At 60.3% G+C, this 16,414-nt stretch overlaps 1 long non-coding RNA gene across 1 annotated transcript; it reads left to right on the top strand.

The window, feature by feature from the left end:
* The first annotated feature begins 4,232 nt into the window (after positions 1-4,232).
* LOC142818751 (uncharacterized) lies at positions 4,233-16,375 on the top strand. Its single transcript, XR_012896405.2, has 3 exons — positions 4,233-4,660; positions 14,544-15,023; positions 16,176-16,375. It is a non-coding gene; the product is annotated as an uncharacterized LOC142818751 (long non-coding RNA).
* Positions 16,376-16,414: the final 39 nt, after the last annotated feature.

Genomic DNA, 16,414 nt, shown 5'->3' with positions numbered 1-16,414 from the left:
TGGGCCCGGCCTCGCCTCCTTCACTAAGAACCATGGCGTGAACCCCAAATGCAGCCCACCTGTGTACTTATGTTACCTCTGTTAATCTTGCAGACAACGCTCATTTTACTCTTAGGGCTTGTCTACACAGGCAGCTGCTCCGCTTGTGAAGGCCAGGACTTTAACAGGGTTCAGAAAAGAGCTAGATAGATTCATGGAGGTTAGGTCCATCCAGGATGGGCAAGGAGGGCGTTAGCCTCTGTTTGTCAGAAGAACGGGCAATAGGGGAGGGATTGATGGTTCTCTGTTCAGTTCACCCCCTCTGGGGCACCTGGTATTGGCCACTGTTGGCAGACAGGATCCTAAGCTAGATGGACCTTTGGTCTGACCCAGCCTGGCCGTTCTTACGCTGCAGTGACGACGCGCTATGCAAATGGGCGAGAGCTCTCCCGTGCGCATAATCAAACCTCCTCCGTGAGCAGCGGTAGTTACGTCGGTGGGATCTCGCCTACCGACCGGGCAGGGCTGGCCTACATTTGGGCACCTGAGGCGGGCAGCTCAAATGACGCCTCCGTGCTCCCTTGCTTGGGCCAAAACTTTGAAAGGTCTCAATTCTCTGGGTCCTAGTGACGTCCCCCCCCCCCCACACACACACAGTCTGGCACCTGAGGCGGCTGCCTCAGTTCGCCTCAAGGGAAGGCCGGTCCTGCGACCACGCCGTTCCCACCAGCGCTCCTGCCGGTGTCACGTAAGGGGGCGGTTGAGTCAGACTCTGAGCCGCAGAGATGATGCCAACACCAGCTGTAGCGTAGACATGGCCGCCATTCCCAGGGCGGGGGCTGCAAGGCGAAAAAGAGCCGTATCAATGTGCGGGATGCAGCCTGGATCTGCGACCCAGCCCCCGCGTGGGGTTTCAGCGCTTGGCTCCCGCCTGGGCCTGGGTACCTACTCGGCAACGGTTAACCCTGCACCCAAGAACCCAAGTCAGCTGACCTGCCCCGCCGTGGCCGTGCGCCTGGTGTTCTAACGCAGTGTCGTAGTTCAAGGCTCCTAGCAGCCCTGGAGTGGCTATTAGACAGGGCCCCGTCGGTCTTTCCACGGGGGGGCTGGCGCTGCTCTCCAGACAGAGCCCAAGGAGGGAGTGTCCCGTCCCGTCTATGGGACAGAGACACCCACCAGTGTCAGCCCCAGATAGAACATTCAGAATAATTAAAGAGCGCACACACACACACACACACACACACACACACACACACCGCCCTGTGGCACTTGGGACACATCTTCTGGTTTTACTTCACACACATACACGCACACACACCCACCCCGTGCACTTGGGACACGTCTTCCGGTTTTACTTCACAACTACACACACACACAAACACACACACTGCCCTGTGGCACTTGGGACTCATCTTTCCGGCTTTACTTCACAGCCACACACACACACACACACACACACACACACACTGCACTTGGGACACGTCTTCCGGCTTTACTTCACAGCCACGCAAACACACACACACTCACACACACACACCCGCCCCGTGCACTTGGGACACGTCTTCCGGTTTTACTTCACAACTACACACACACACACGCGCACACACACACACACAGTGCACTTGGGACACGTCTTCCGGCTTTACTTCACAGCCACACACACACACACACACACACACACACACACCCACCCCGTGCACTTGGGACACGTCTTCCGGTTTTACTTCACAACTACACACACACGCAAACACACACACTGCCCTGTGGCACTTGGGACTCGTCTTCCGGCTTTACTTCACAGCCACACACACACACACACACACACACACACATACCCACCCAGTGCACTTGGGACTCGTCTTCCAGCTTTACTTCACAGCCCCACACACACACAAACACACACACTGCCCTGTGGCACTTGGGACTCGTCTTCCGGCTTTACTTCACAGCCACACACACACACACACACACACACACTGCACTTGGGACTCGTCTTCCGGCTTTACTTCACAGTCACGCAAACACACACACACTCACACACACACACACACACCCGCCCCGTGCACTTGGGACACGTCTTCCGGTTTTACTTCACAACTACACACACACACACGCGCGCACACACACACACACAGTGCACTTGGGACACGTCTTCCGGCTTTACTTCACAGCCACACACACACACACACACACACACACACACACACACACACACACATATACCCACCCAGTGCACTTGGGACACGTCTTCCGGCTTTACTTCACAGCCACACACACACACACACACACACACACACACACACACAGTGCACTTGGGACACGTCTTCCGGCTTTACTTCACAACCGCACACACACATGCGCACACACACACACACAGTGCACTTGGGACACGTCTTCCGGCTTTACTTCACAGCCCCACACACACACACACACACACACACACACCCCCAGTGCACTTGGGACACGTCTTCTGGCTTTACTTCACAACCACACACACACACACACACACACACACACACACACCCCCGCCCTGAGGCACTTGGGACATGTCTTCCGTTTTACTGCCCAACCCCCAGAGCCATCTCCTCGGAAGGAATTCCCCGGCTGGCCCAGGGGTGGCACTGGAGTCCCACATCTCTGTCAGCCGTGCCCAGGACTGAGGGACGAGGCAGAGCAGGGGGAGAAGGGAGGCGGGGGGGGGGGGGGGGCTGGGGCGATGCCCGCTCAGTCTGTAAATCCTCCCAAACTCATCCTAGCCTCCTGCCAAAGCCTGGGGAGCTGGGGAGCCTGGCGTGGATTTATGGCTGGAGCAGAGCGAGGGCCCCAGGCTTCAGGCGCCTGGTCCGTATTTTCACCCATCTCTATTTACCTGGGAAGAGGGAAGCAGCAGCTGCCTCCCTTGGAGCCCTTCCTCCCTTCCTCCCTCTCCCCCCGCCTGGTCTCCCCTTTGCACTCTGGCCCAGGATCTCCTGGGCTTCTAGCCGAACACGACCTGCCCCAAGCCCGGCAGCCCATCACGCCCAGGGCCGGTTCTCCACGGTCCTTCAGGCGGGTTGTCCTGGTGACCAGGCCGTGCAGTCTCACGCCATCAGCCTTTAGGGAGCTCTGGTGTGACTGGCTGGGGCCCGGGGGGTGAGCACCGGGGGGCTGCAGGGGGAGGACAGTAGCTGGTCTCGGGGGGGAGGCGGGAGACACTCCAGGACTCAGCCGACTCCGGCCAGAAGGGCTGTCGCCCCGGGAGTGCTCTGAAATCTTGTTCCTGCTCCCTTGTGTGCAGCCCCCAGCTGAGTTATGGGTCCCCAACCCCAAAAAGGTTCCCCGCGGCGGCAGCCCTCGTGCCTGGAGCGGCAGCGTCTCTGGGCTGCCGACCCGGCGGCAGAAGGGGCTGTGCCCTCGCAGGGGCCATGTGACAGAGGCGCCGGTGACCCCCAGCCAAGGCAGAGCCAAGCGTGCGTGTTCAAGGCTGATGTGTCCAGTCGCTCTGCCATCCACTCGCACGTCGTCTTGGCCAGGGCCTGCAAAGGCCGGGAGCAATCGCTGACCTGTGTCCTGCAGAAGGGATCATGACGGGGGGCAGACCCAGGCTACACCCCAGGCACCAGCGTGGTCCGGCCGCAGAGACCTCCCGGTTCTCAGCTGCGGTCGTTGGAGGCGGGGGGCCTTGTCCGGCTGCGGAATCAGAAGCCAATTGCAAAGCTGGGAGGTGGTAAACGCTCAGCTCCCTCGTTGTCCCCCCTCTCCTAACCCAGTGGGGGGTAGATCCAGCCCAGGGCGACATGGCCCAGCGAGGCCAGGAGCTCAGCGCTTTGCAGTTGTTTCCGGACTGGGACTCAGCCGGGGACCATCGCAGTTCTGGGCACCGCTTGACGTGAGCCGGGGGCTGGGACCAGGGCGCCCCGACCCTGCCCTGCCTCTCGGCCCCAGGGTGAACTTCACCCCAGTCCGGAAGCAATGAGGCCAGGGAGAGCCAGGAACCGCCGCGCCGTGCGTACCGCCGCAGGCTGGGTTACTGCGGCCTCCACTGATCCGGCGTTGAGGCAATGCCTCTTCCAGGGACCGGCGCCTGCTCTTTCTCTGCAGGTCCCTTTCCAGCCCTGTGTTCCTTTCACCGCCCTGTGCCCTCGCCCCTGCACTCTGCCCCCGCTCCCCAGCCCGCAGAGCACGCCCCTTTTGCAGCCACCCGCCGTTGCTGTCCCTGGTTACGGATCAACAGCCCGAGTACGAAACACGGCCGTTCCCAGGGACGCGGCTGGCCAAAGGGGACGGCTTCTTGGTTACTATGGTCCCGGCGCAGGGCAGCCGGGGAAGGGAAACACGCCTGTCACTGCAGTTTGTTCCTCCCGGGATTTATGTGTCTCTTGCAATTCGCCAGCGCAGGGGAAACCAAGCAAGCTCCCTGTGACTCGTTACTTCCCGGCACGGCCCCTGGCAGCCCGGGGACCAGGCCTGGCTCTCTCGGGGCCTCCAGTCAATCTATTTCTGGAGAGCTGGTGAAAAGAATAGCAGCAGGTGCAGAGAGAGAGCCAAGGCAGCAAGGAGCCAGGTCACACTTCCTCCTTCCTTCCAGGCGCATGGTGACTCCCCCCGAGAGGCCGGTGCGGCTGGCAAAGTAGGGAAGGGCTGGGAACCCGCCCAAGGAGCGCTGGATCACTAAGGCAGGCGCTTGCCGAGGCTGGCGGTGGTGAGTATCCTTTCCATGCTCACACTGGCTACGTGAAATCTGGACAGCAGCCGGCCGGTAAAGCACAAAGCCCCCCCGGCAACAGCCCTGGGAACGGCCGGGACTCTCGTTAGTGGTAAGAGGTGTCTGTGGCCTCTGTCCCCAAAAGTCTGCCCTGCCTTGTGCCGGGCAAACCAATGGGTGGGCATGAGTAGGAAGCAGGGTTCCCTCTATTTTTTCCCACCCATGTGCAGAATAAATTTTGTTCTGTGCACCAAGGCAAGTGCAGATGTGCACCACTGGTAGACACACATGCTGTCGGTTCTGGACAGCTGTGGGTGCTCTGCAGAACATCAGGGCGGCACCTAAATCTCTCCGGGGTGGGCACCCAGCGCCCAGCTTACAGGGAACACTGGTGTGGAGTCGGAGCCGATGGGCCAAAGGCTGGTGGCTTTAGCCAGACCAAGGCGTCCGGCCACTTCACTGCCCGCGTGGCGACGTTTGTGTGTCCGGACGGGCAAGGTCGGTGTGCGGGCACATAGCGTAAGAGGCGCGTGTGCTGTGGGGGAAGGGCCACAGGTGAGCACAGGGGGAGCCCGAGCCCAAGCCCGGCAGAGACCAAGAGTGAGGCGCAGGGGGAGAGCGATCGGGGGTCTCGGGACGGGAAGAGGCGCCGCAGGCCGGCGTGCTGGCAGAGTAGCCAGGCTGAGTGGGGAGGCCGGGAGGAGAAGCAGCCGGGGGAGAGGAGGCGTAAACAGGGCTCTGACACTTGGCCCATGTCTGGGAGCAAAAGGGGCTGGTAGCAGGAGGGCAGGACCACCGAGGAACCAAATCCCCCTCGCCAGTTTTTCTGCCCACAGCAGGCAGGGGCTGTTCTGTCAGGCTCACCGCTCTGGTGCCTTCAACTCCCGCAGAGCACGGGCCCTTGGGTTTGGCCTGGAAAACCACCACGTCAGCAGGCTCCGTGCCGCTCGCCCCGCAGTTTTCGGCCGTCTCCGACGCGTCCTTCTCGGACGGGGCCGGCTACGGGGCAGCAGGCGCTGGAGGCGCTGCCTGCTCCCCGGCGTATAAGGGGTTCATCTCGGCTCAGCTCCCCCCTCCCTGGGGGCAGCGGCTCAGGGGAAGGATGCTAAATTGGCGGCTGTGGGGCTGAACGCCAGCCCCGGGGGAGACGTTTCCAGGACTCTCTTTCCCTTTGGCCCCTGCGGGTGTGTTTCGATTTCTGGAGCCAGGCTGGGTCCCCGGAGGGAAATTCATGCGGCTACACCTGGGCTCAGCTTCTGCTGAGTCACCTTCCAGCTGGGCGGAAGAGTCAGGCGCTGCTAAAAGCTGCCTGTGCTCACCTGTCACCCTCTCGAGCCTCCCCCGCACTACAGGTACCGCCCCGGCGCTGGTCGGCCTGGCCGGCATCCCGCAGGCTCAGAAGCCGGGGCCCTGGCTCTGGCCAAGCTGCCCTTCACAGTGGACCCAAGGGGGGTGGGGAGGAGGAGGCTGTGAGCCACCACTCCGCTGCCCTGGTCCTAGGGGCTACCCCGGGACTGAGCTGACCTTTGGCGTCATTTAGAGCAGCCGCGGGGGCTAGAAGAAGACTCAGGAGCCTGGAGCCCCCGGGGCTCAGATACAGACTGAAGTGGGGGAGGGGAGTGCTGAAGTGGGGGAGGGGAGTTAGGCGTGCTGAAGTGCTTTAGGCGCACCGGTGAAAGGCAAAGGGATGCACGCGCCTAAGTGATTTAGGTGCTTCTGAACCCCTCCCTCCCCTCGGAGCCAAGATTTGGGCACCTGCCTTTGGAAACCTTGGCCCCAGCCTCAGGAAGCGTTTCCTGCCAGCGGGGGCGGAGCGCCGAGAGGGAATATCCCTGGGCAAGTCGCTAACCGCGGTCCCGAACCCCGAAGCCGTGACGCTGGTGGCGCGGCACCCAGGGCGACTGCCCCAGTGGTCAGCTAGTCGCTGGCTCCCGTTCGCCTGGACCCAGCGCAGATTTACCTGCCGTCTCTCTGGGTCACGCCAAACACGCCGCTCCGGGCAGAGCTACCGGGGCGGTTCCGCCGGCTCACGGCAGGGGGCATGCGCCACCCGGTGGACGCCTGCGGTAGATGGATCGAAATGGCAGGGAGGGCTCGGGGGGCCTGAGTTGACCTGTTTGGCTGCGAGGCAGGTGAGTGACTCCCTGGGAAGCCACACGAGCGCCCGATTGGCCCATCACCAGCATCAGGGTCCGTCCGGTGGCTTCAGGGGGTCCCTCCGCCAGGGAAGGTCAGAGGAGAAGCAGGGCCCAGCTAAGTCGTCGATCCTGGCAACTAGGATTTGGATGCTGCTGGCTCGGCCTTGGGGGAAGGAGTCTTGCACCGGGAGGAGATGACACCGTCACTGTCATGGCTCTGAAGACCCCCAGGTCTGTGAGGCCCAGGCCTGTCCTACGCAGGGGAGCCAACAGCCATGCTGGGCCCCTGGGTGAGGTGTTTTCAGGGGAGCAGACTCTGTGCTCCCAGAAGGGGCGGGGCTTGTGCAGAAGGGGTGGGGCTTGTGCAGAAGGGGCGGGGCTGTGGCACGCTCCGCCCCCACCCCTCAGTGTGTGCCGCGCAGTGCCCCGGCGGCAACTCTGGCGCCCTGGGCCCTTGCGAATCACCAGGCCCCGGAGCAATTTCCCCTTTTGTCCCCCTGTTGGCAGGCGTGGTCCGGCGAGGACATTACGGCCCACGGCTGGACGAGCCGCACTTTCCGAGCACCGCTTTGACCCGGGACTCTGCTGCTCCTGCCCGCGTGGGTGGAGCCCATGACCAGAGAGGGTTTATGAGGAGCAACGGCTCCTGCAGGGGAGGCCGGTGGCGTGGGCTCGGGCAGCACCACTGCATGCAGCCCGGCGAAGGATCAAACGCGGCAGCGCAGGCTGCGGGAACGCCGTGTCTTCTAGTGGGAGGCAGGGCCGTTGACCTCCGCCCCTTGCTGCTATAGGCCCGGCCCTGCCTCTCCGAAGTCTGTATCCTCCCTGTAAGACCTGCCCTTCCTCCCTCGCTCACTGCCCTTCACAATCAGCAGCCCCCTGCCTAGGAGGGTATCCCGGGGCCCATCGCTAGCCACCTTGGCCCAAGCAAATCCCTGGAAGCGGCTTTAGTGTCCTCTTGCTTAAACCCCACGTGGAAATGTGTGTCCCAGACCTCCATGAGATTGTTCAAGTGCTTATCTCCCCCCCGCCCAAGTGCCACCCCCACATTCCCCATAGACTCCGCACTGCCCTCGCCTTGCCGAGACAGCGCCTCAGCCCTTACAGTCACCGGCCTCAGTTTCCCCCCAAAATGTGTGCACCGCGATAAACCCCCATTGCACACCTAATCTGCACGTGCATTTGCCCCCCTACCCGGGCTCTTGTAGCATTCTCATGAACAACCTGCTCCTAATCTCTCAGTGACGGAGATTCTACCACCTCCCTAGACAATTTATTCCAGGGTTTCACCACCCAACCGAAACCTGCCTGGCTGCCACATAAACCCGGTGCTTCCTGTTCTTTCCTCAGAGCTGTAAAAGGACAATTTTTCTCCCTCCTCCTTGTAACAACCTTTTAAATACTTGAACGCGGTAACCGTGTCCCCTTTCAGTCGTCTCTTTTCCAGATGAAACAAACACCGGTGTTTAAATAGTCCCTCCTAGGCCACGTTGTCGAGAACTGTCGTCTGGTATGTTGCTCTCCGCTGCACTTTTTCCAATTTGTCCACATCTTGCCTGAAATGGGGTGCCCAGAACTGGGCAGCGTACGCCAGTGGAGGCCTAATCAGCTATTGGCCCTCCTGACCACCGATCCGAGTTCAGCGGTAGTGGCAGCTCCCCGACCCATGCCAGGCCTGGCAGTGGAGATGGGTGAGAGCAGCGATGAGGGGGAGGCGGTAACCCCCGGCCATTGCTGTTCAAGGGACGAGGGGAAGCTGAGTCAAACAGTGGGGCCAAGCAGTAACCCTCGGAACTCCTCGGTGGGGGAGGGAGTGGGATATACACCAGTGGCGGGGGAGGGGGCAACCTGTGATCCGTAGGCCACATGAGGCCCATTGGGGTTCTATGGGTGGCCCATGAGATGTGTTGTTTACTGTTGCCCACATGCAGGGTTGCCAAATTCTGTTGGTTTCCGTCCGTGTCATTTTTTTCCCTACCGGGATGACTGAAATGAAACCCGTAAAGCCAGGGCAGGTGGAGGGAGGGGCGAGCTGATTGCACACAACACTGGGAGAGCCGTGTGCTCTCTCTGCAGCCAATGAAAGCGCCGCTACGGTTCAATTAGCACACCCCGCACACTCTGGGTACGCAAGCGCAGGTAGCAAAACTGCCCTGTCCTGGAAGAGCGTCTTGGTTTCCGAGCCTTTAGGCCCTGACCTAGGTGTGAGACTTCAGGCGCGTCAGAGACTTAATTTATCACAGTCGCCCAGCCAGTGACAGTCTTACCTGTCGCTTTTTTCCTGAACAACATCATCTGGGCCAGCTGGAGCATTCACAGAGATAAAAGTCGGGCAGAGGAGAGGAGATAATAACTTAGTACACTGCATGCTTATTTCGAAAGAAGCTACTCTGGAATAATTATTCCGGAATAGCACATCTACGCTGCAGGGAAGCCTCAAAATCAGTCTGAGGCAGGTTTCCCTAATGTAGACGTGCTATCTCCATTTACAGCCCAGGAAGCACTTAGAGGAATAACTTCGAATGGGCCTGGGGAGGGGCTATTTCGAAATCGCAGCAATGGAGCATCTACACACGCCTTATTTCGAAATAGCTATTTCGGAATAGGCGTTATTCCTTGTAGAATGAGGTTTACAGATTTCGGAATAAGCCATCCGTTATTTCGAAATTATTTTGGCCGTGTAGACGCTTGCGTTGTTATTTCGAAATAACGCTAGTTATCTCGAAATCACGGTGCAGCGGAGACGCACTGTTACTCGGGAAGGGCAAGAAACATGGCAGCAAAAAAAAAATCCAGTGAAAGGGTGATTGATCTGTTTGTTTATTCTCCTTTCCCGGGGGGGGGGGGGGGGGGGGGGGACTGGGAGGTTTTGCCCAGCTGTGTCTGCCATTTGACATTGGCTGTTTCAAGGAAAAGCGAGCAGTCCTGGACGGAGCCAGGGCATGCCAACCTGTGCTCTAAGAACATGACTAGGAACATGGTGCAAATGTTCTGGTGTGTTTCTTAAGAGCTCCCGGAACTTCATTGCTGGGTGGACGCCAGGCTGGGGCCTTCGTGCCCTCAGCCAACCGGCCCCGTAGGGAATGGGGATTGTTTGCCTGCGTTGGACTGGCTGGCTTGCCCATGAACCGTTTGGCTTTGCCGGAAGGGAAAGTGCTTGTTGAGCTTAGACCAAGAAGAGGCTCCGAACTGGGCAAATCTCCCCGTGTCTCAGTTTTCGGTGTGATCCTTTCTGGGCAGAGAGCAACAGCTGGGTGGAGTTGGCTCTTTGAAAGCTGCTTTGCTCCCTCTGGACAGCAGGGGGCAGCAAATCCAGGCTAATCCCAAAATCTCCCCTACTTTACCTGAAGTTTTAATTTGCCATGTATACATGTAATCCCAGGGTAACCCCACTGGCCACAGAGGAATTGCTCCTGACTGGCTCGGTGTGAGGGAGAGGAGATCCAGTTCGTAGGCGGAGGCAGCAGCTTTCTAGAGGCAAATCTTGGTTTCATCAAGATTTTACAGAGGTGCGGGATCTTACCTGTAGGGTGATCTGCGGAGACGTCTAACCTCCTGCTCGCCCGCAGCAGAGATGGGGCCTTGGACGTATGATCAACTATACAACATTGTTCCTGTTGACAGCAGACCAGCGTTTGCTTTCTTGGTCTTCTCAGCAACCCTACAATAACAAACCAGAGTGGGCAGCCCTGGACTCAGGAGCAACCCTACAAAATCAATGGGGACATCAGAAGACTTGTCCTCTCTTCCACTCCTGCAGTGACTTAGGGGCTCCCACTGGTCTCCGGGCCTGTTTTCGACTGCGGCTACGCTTGGCTAGCGAGAGGGATGCGAAGGTTGCATGTCCCAACCCTAGTGGGGGTGCGTCGTCATGGCACATGAGAGGAAAAGAGGGAAGAGGCCCTGCCTCTCCAGTCCCTAAAATAGAGTAAAAGCTGAGACATCAGCAAGAATTTCACAAGCTAACTCCATAGTCTGAGAAACCATTTCCCGTGAGGTCGCCCACAGATCATGTCAACCTGTGGAACTCCTTGCCAGAGGATGTTGTGAAGACCAGGACTTTAACAGGGTTCAAAAAAAGAAGTAGATAAATGCATGGAGGTTAGATCCATCAATGGCTATTAGCCAGGATGGGTAGGCATGGTGTCCCTAGCCTCTGGGAATGGGTGACAGAAGAGGGATCACTGGATGATTCCCTGTTCTGTTCACTCTCTATGGGGCACCTGGCATTGGCCACTGTCAAAAGACAAGCAACTGGGCTAGATGGGCCTTTGGTCTGACCCCGTGTGCGCTCCCCCGGGACAAAGGCACCAGCCCTCATGGGACATCCCTGCAGCATCTGTGCAGTCCCCGCAGCTGGGTACATTATTTCTCATGTGGTCCGACCGGAGCCTCGTGGGAACCGGCAGTGCCGGAGAGCTGGTAGCGAGGAGGCTGAGGAAAGCAGCGATGCCACACCTGAGTCCGTGGCCGGGGCTGGAGGCTCCATGAGCTTTGGACTCGTTAACCCTGGCTCAGAAGCAGCTGTGGAGCGGTCCGAGTCCAGGTGAGTCGTCAGCTCCCCGGGAGGCGTGTGCCAAAGCCCAGCCCACTGCAGCGATCAGCCAGCGCTTCCTGCTGCCTCTCTGTCTTCGATAGGCCCGGCCCTCAAGGACACCATCGGTTTGGGAACCCCCAGCCGTTCCGCACCAGCCTCTGCTCACCCAGACGCCTTCCAGGGGTTTCTCCAAAGCCCTGTGACCACACAAGCTCTGTTCTCTTTCCCGCGGGGCAGGAACGTTCTCCCCACACGCCTACAGTGGTTCTACGAGGCCGCAGTGTAACCCGCGTGAATGCACCTCTGTGTGTGTCTATGTCCGGCACTCGCGCCTGGGCCCGGTGGTCCTTAGCTCCAGCGTCTCCTGCTCCGAAATCCAGAGCTTGCCTTTGATCCTAGCGCCCTGGCCTGGGGGCATGGGGACGGGCGGATCTCAAGCACCCTGTGAGCTCCAATTAGCTTCTGTGGGTGAGCCAGGAGACGGAAGGTTGAAATGACTTACCCAGGGGGTCTCGGCAGGCCAGGGGAATACAGCACCGAAATCCTGACACCCAGTTCCACACTGCAACCATTGGGCAACACTTCCCCCCCCCCCAATTCCAGGATCATCCCCATCTTGCTGCAGAGAAGCTGGAAGCCCCCTACTGTGTCCCCCTCCCCCCAAAGTACACTGGTCTCCCTCCAGTCTCCTTCTTCCCCTTTCTCTTTACTCTCCAGCCTGCTCTGTGCTCTGTGGACGGGGAGCTAGCCCTGGGGCAGGGAGCGAGTGCAAACACCCACCGCTGCCAGCCTTTGCCTGGCCTGGCTCAGAGCAGCTCTGGCATCGCTGGCAGCGGAGGGAACCTTGTCTACAATACCTGGGGGATTTCAACCCACTTCCTCCCAGAGCCTCGCTCAGTTAGCACCAGAGGGAAATTCAGCCTGCGTCAGGCACAGCCCCTCTCTGCCTGCCTGTCTTCCAGGGCTGGGACTTATCTCTGGTGCCGTGGCTGCTCCGCTCTCTGCGGCTCCACCCAGCCTGGGCAGAGGCAGTTAAGAGCCGTGGCTGCCACCCGCCGATTACGCGCGCCCGTACCAGCGCGTGCAGAGCTGGCTTTATCGTGGGCCGTGCGCTGCTGCTGGTTCTCGTTGGCCGTGGCCTCCCCGGAGCCTCGCGCGGACCCGCTATCTCCCCAGGGCCCGGGGGCAGAGCTGTGTGCAGCCGTGCTATCACCCCGGCAGCACGGCGCGCTGGGCAGGGTCCCGGGGCAAGCAGGGGCCTTCTCCGCACCGCGGGAGGGACTGGTGCTGCCCAAGTGGGCTGGGCGGCTGGGCGAGGGGGGCGCCACTGACCGCAGCGGCCCACCTCTGACTTAAACTGGCCCGAGAGGGGAATCAAGCTCCTAGGCCAGCACCGTTGGCAAGGCCGGGAGCAGGCCCTGAATGAGGAAGCCATCACGGGACATGAAGGGCCTGGCTCTCTGTTCTCCTGTCACCTCAGCCTGGGGAGAGGGCTTGGGCCGGGCACCGGGCGTCAGTCTCCCAGGACTGTCTTTGTTTCTAACCAGCATCCCCCGCGTTGCCTGTGGAGACGTCCTCTGAATCCCTAGCGACGCTCCGGGGCAGTTCCTGCCGTCGCCCGTTATTCCCCTCTCATTAGACGTAGGCCTTATCGCCTGCTGGGCGACATCGGTAGGGTCTCCTTGTGGCCACGTCCGCCCTCGGAAAGTTGAGATTTCTTTGATCCTCGGCCCGACCTACACTGCAAACTCGCATTAGCCCAGCTCCATCACTCAGGGGGCTGACACGTCTAGCCCTGAGCTACGTAGTTAAGACAACAACCCAACCCCCAGTTAGGGTTACCAGATGGTTTAAAAAAAATATCTCGGGGGGGGGGGGGGAACGGCCGGGAGGGGAGCAGGGCTGGCTGGGAGGGAGTCAGGGGGAATGGGGTTGGCTGGGGGAGATCGGGGCGGGGACTGACTGGCGGGAAGTGGGGCTGGCTGGGAAGGGGTCGGAGGGACCAGGGTTGGCTGGTGGAGATGCGGGGGACTGACTGGTGGGAAGTGGGGCTGGCCGGGAGGGGGTCGGGGGGAGCGGGACTGGCTGGGGGAGATCAGGGGGGGGGGACTGACTGGCGGGAAGTGGGGCTGGCCGGGAGGGGGTCGGGGGGAGCGGGGTTGGCTGGGGGAGATCGGGGGGGAGGGGGGGACTGACTGGCGGGAAGCGGGGCTGGCTGGGAGAGGGTCAGGGGGAGCGGGGTTGGCTGGGGGAGATCGGGGGGGAAGGGGGACTGACTGGTGGGAAGCGGGGCTGGCTGGGAGAGATGGGGAGGGACTGACTGGCGGGAAGTGGGACTGGCCAGGAGGGAGTCAGGGGGAGCAGGGCTGGCCAAGGGGAATGGGGGGACCAGCTGGGAGGGGAGTGGGGCTAGCCATGAGGGGGTCGGAGGGAGCGGGGCTGGCTGGGGGAGATCAGGGGTGGGGACTGGCCAGCAGGAAGTGGGGCTGGCTGGGAGGGGTTGAGGGGGACCAGCCGGGAGGGGGTCGGGGGAGCAGGGCTGGCCTGGGCGCATGCAGATGCCAGGGTGCTGCCCGTCCCGCGCATGGTCCCGGTGGAGCACGAGCAAGTCTGGCCCCAGGGATTCCATCCTGCCCCCACCCCCCACTGCGTAGCTGCGTACTGCCTGGCTGATAGACACGCTCACGCAGTGTGACTCACGCAGTACGAGCGTGTCTACCAGCCAGGCGCAGGGCCGGCCTTACCATGAGGCAAACTGAGGCGGCCGCCTCAGGTGCCAGACTGTGGCGGGCGGGGGGGGCGCCACTAAGACCCAGAGTGTAGAAAATTGTGTCTGCTGCTGGTGCAGGTGTATTCTCTCTGCTCTGGATGCACAGGGATGGGGGAGTGCGGTGCTGGAGGAAGGACGGCACAAGAGACACAACAGGCAGGCAGGAGAAAAGGGGACTTGCAAAAACTCTTTTGGGGGGAAATTCTTTCCTTTCTAATTTTCTGGGGCGGGTAGGTGAATTTAAAATAACGAAGCGGTTTTGTGTGAAATTTTCTGAGGGGGTAGGTTAATTTAAAACAACGTCGCATGCAGAACACTTGGTTTGCAAAATAACTGATTTTTTCCCCCTGCCTTTTGTTAAAAAAAAAAGGACATTTTATTTTTAAAAATAAGATTTTTTTTTCTTTCTTTCAAACTTTTTCATTTTCTGACCAGTTCTCACGACCTCCTGACGGGCACCTCAGCCTACTCCCGGGCGTGTCTCCCTGTACAAACGATCCACGAAGAAGGAGTTAGAAGGTGAGAAATCAGAGACGGGGTCAGGAGCCGGGGGGACGTTGTCTAGAAGTGACAGTACAGGAGCCCTTGGCGGAGGATATGACGTTTTATGGGACTTGTGCGCGTCTACGTGGAATGAGATGGAATGAGCAAGTCCTTGCGGTCTATTCCCAGCTCTGATATGGCGAGTCTGCGACTCAGTTTCCCCCTCTTTAAAGCGGTATCCATGAATCCCAGTTCCACGAGGGCACTTACCAGCACGACTGCGTATCGCACGTATTGAGGTCCTGGATGAGAGGTGCCACGCCTGCTTTTATCCGTGATTTAAATCCAGGGCAGCTGTCAGTACCGGATTGGTATCTTCCGCCCTCATCTTTCCGCTCTGCCTCAGGGATTTCCAAGACTGCTCTCCTCACGGTGAGTCAGCACCTTTGGGAAGGCTGGGAGATACGACTTCGGCCTGGTTTTGTGTCCCTCGGGGCCCTTGCCCTTGGCAGCAATATCGGGGTTAAACTCGAACCTCAGTCATTTCAGCCAGGCTGAGCGTCGTCTGGTGCCAGGGGCGGCAGGTCTGCAGAAATGTTGGGGGTGCCCAGAGAGTGCGCCCCTCAGGCTCGGGGAGGGGGTTTGGAGAGGGGCTGCGGCAGGGGATTAGGGGGACAAGAGGAGGTGCAGGGCGCAGGCTCGGGGAGGGAGTTTGGGGGTGAGGGTGGGGCGAAGGCTCTGGGAGGGGCTGGGGTACGGGAGGGGTTGGGGTGTGACACTTACCTGGGGAATCCCCCTCTGACAGCAGCTCTTAGGCGGGGAAAGGGGGCAGGGCAGAGGCTCCCCACACACTGCGGCCTACAGGCACCACCTCCGCAGCCCTTGTTGGCTGTAGGGGTGCTTGGAGTGGGGGGGCAGCGTGAACAGACACCCCCCAGGGCGATGGCCATGCAGAGAGAGTGGCAGGAAGCCGCTCTAGCCTTGGTGCACTGCCGGTGGGGGCCCCCAGCCCCTTTTAAAATGCCTGGGGGTGGCAGGCAGGCCGGGGGATGCATGGGGGGGGGGTGGGGCGTGTAGGGGTGGCAGGTGGGCTGGAGGGAGCATGGGGGGGTGGGGCGTGCAGGTGGTGCTGGGGGATACATGGGGGGGGGGGTGGGGGATGGGGGTGTGGGGGGGGGAGGTGGGCTGGGGGATGTGGGGGGGGAGCAGGTGGGCTGGGGGATGCATGGGGGGTGGAGCGTGCGGGGGGGCTGGTGGGCTGAGGGGAGCAGGGGTGGTGGGGCATGCAGGGGTGGCAGGCAGGCAGGCTGCGGGGAGCACCTTTAAATAAAAAAGCACTGCTTAGGTCCATCAATGGCTGTTAGCCAGGGTGGGCAGGAATGGTGTCTCTAGCCTGTTTGTCTGGAAATGGGTGACAGGGGAGGGATCACGTGTTGTGTTCACTGCCTCTGGGGCATCTGGTACTGGCCACTGTCGGCAGACAGGATACTGGGCTGGAGGGACCCTTGGTCGGACCCAGTCTGGCCGTTCTTAAGTTCTTTCTCCGCCAGCCATTCATGTCAATTCTCCGGGGCTCTCCGGCAGGATGCACGGCTCTTCGGAACTCAAAGACACAGAGAGGCTTTGATGTGTGTGCAGGAGAGGTAGGAAATTCCGAAAATGAACTCACACTCGGAGAGCAGTGGTACGTCCCACCTGCTCTTCTTTAAGAGCCAGTATCTCCTGGCTCAGACCTGCAGGCTTTGAGGAAGGAAGCCCCCTGCCCTACCCACGGCTCAAAGGAATAAACCTCATTTTTTGGTGTAATGTGTCAACCCTTTAAG

This window comes from Pelodiscus sinensis, chromosome 16 (assembly GCF_052426305.1).
Source record: "Pelodiscus sinensis isolate ZL-2025 chromosome 16, ASM5242630v1, whole genome shotgun sequence".
In the NCBI taxonomy this organism is placed as follows: Eukaryota; Metazoa; Chordata; order Testudines; family Trionychidae; genus Pelodiscus; species Pelodiscus sinensis.
This window is presented reverse-complemented; position numbering and strand designations above follow the sequence as displayed.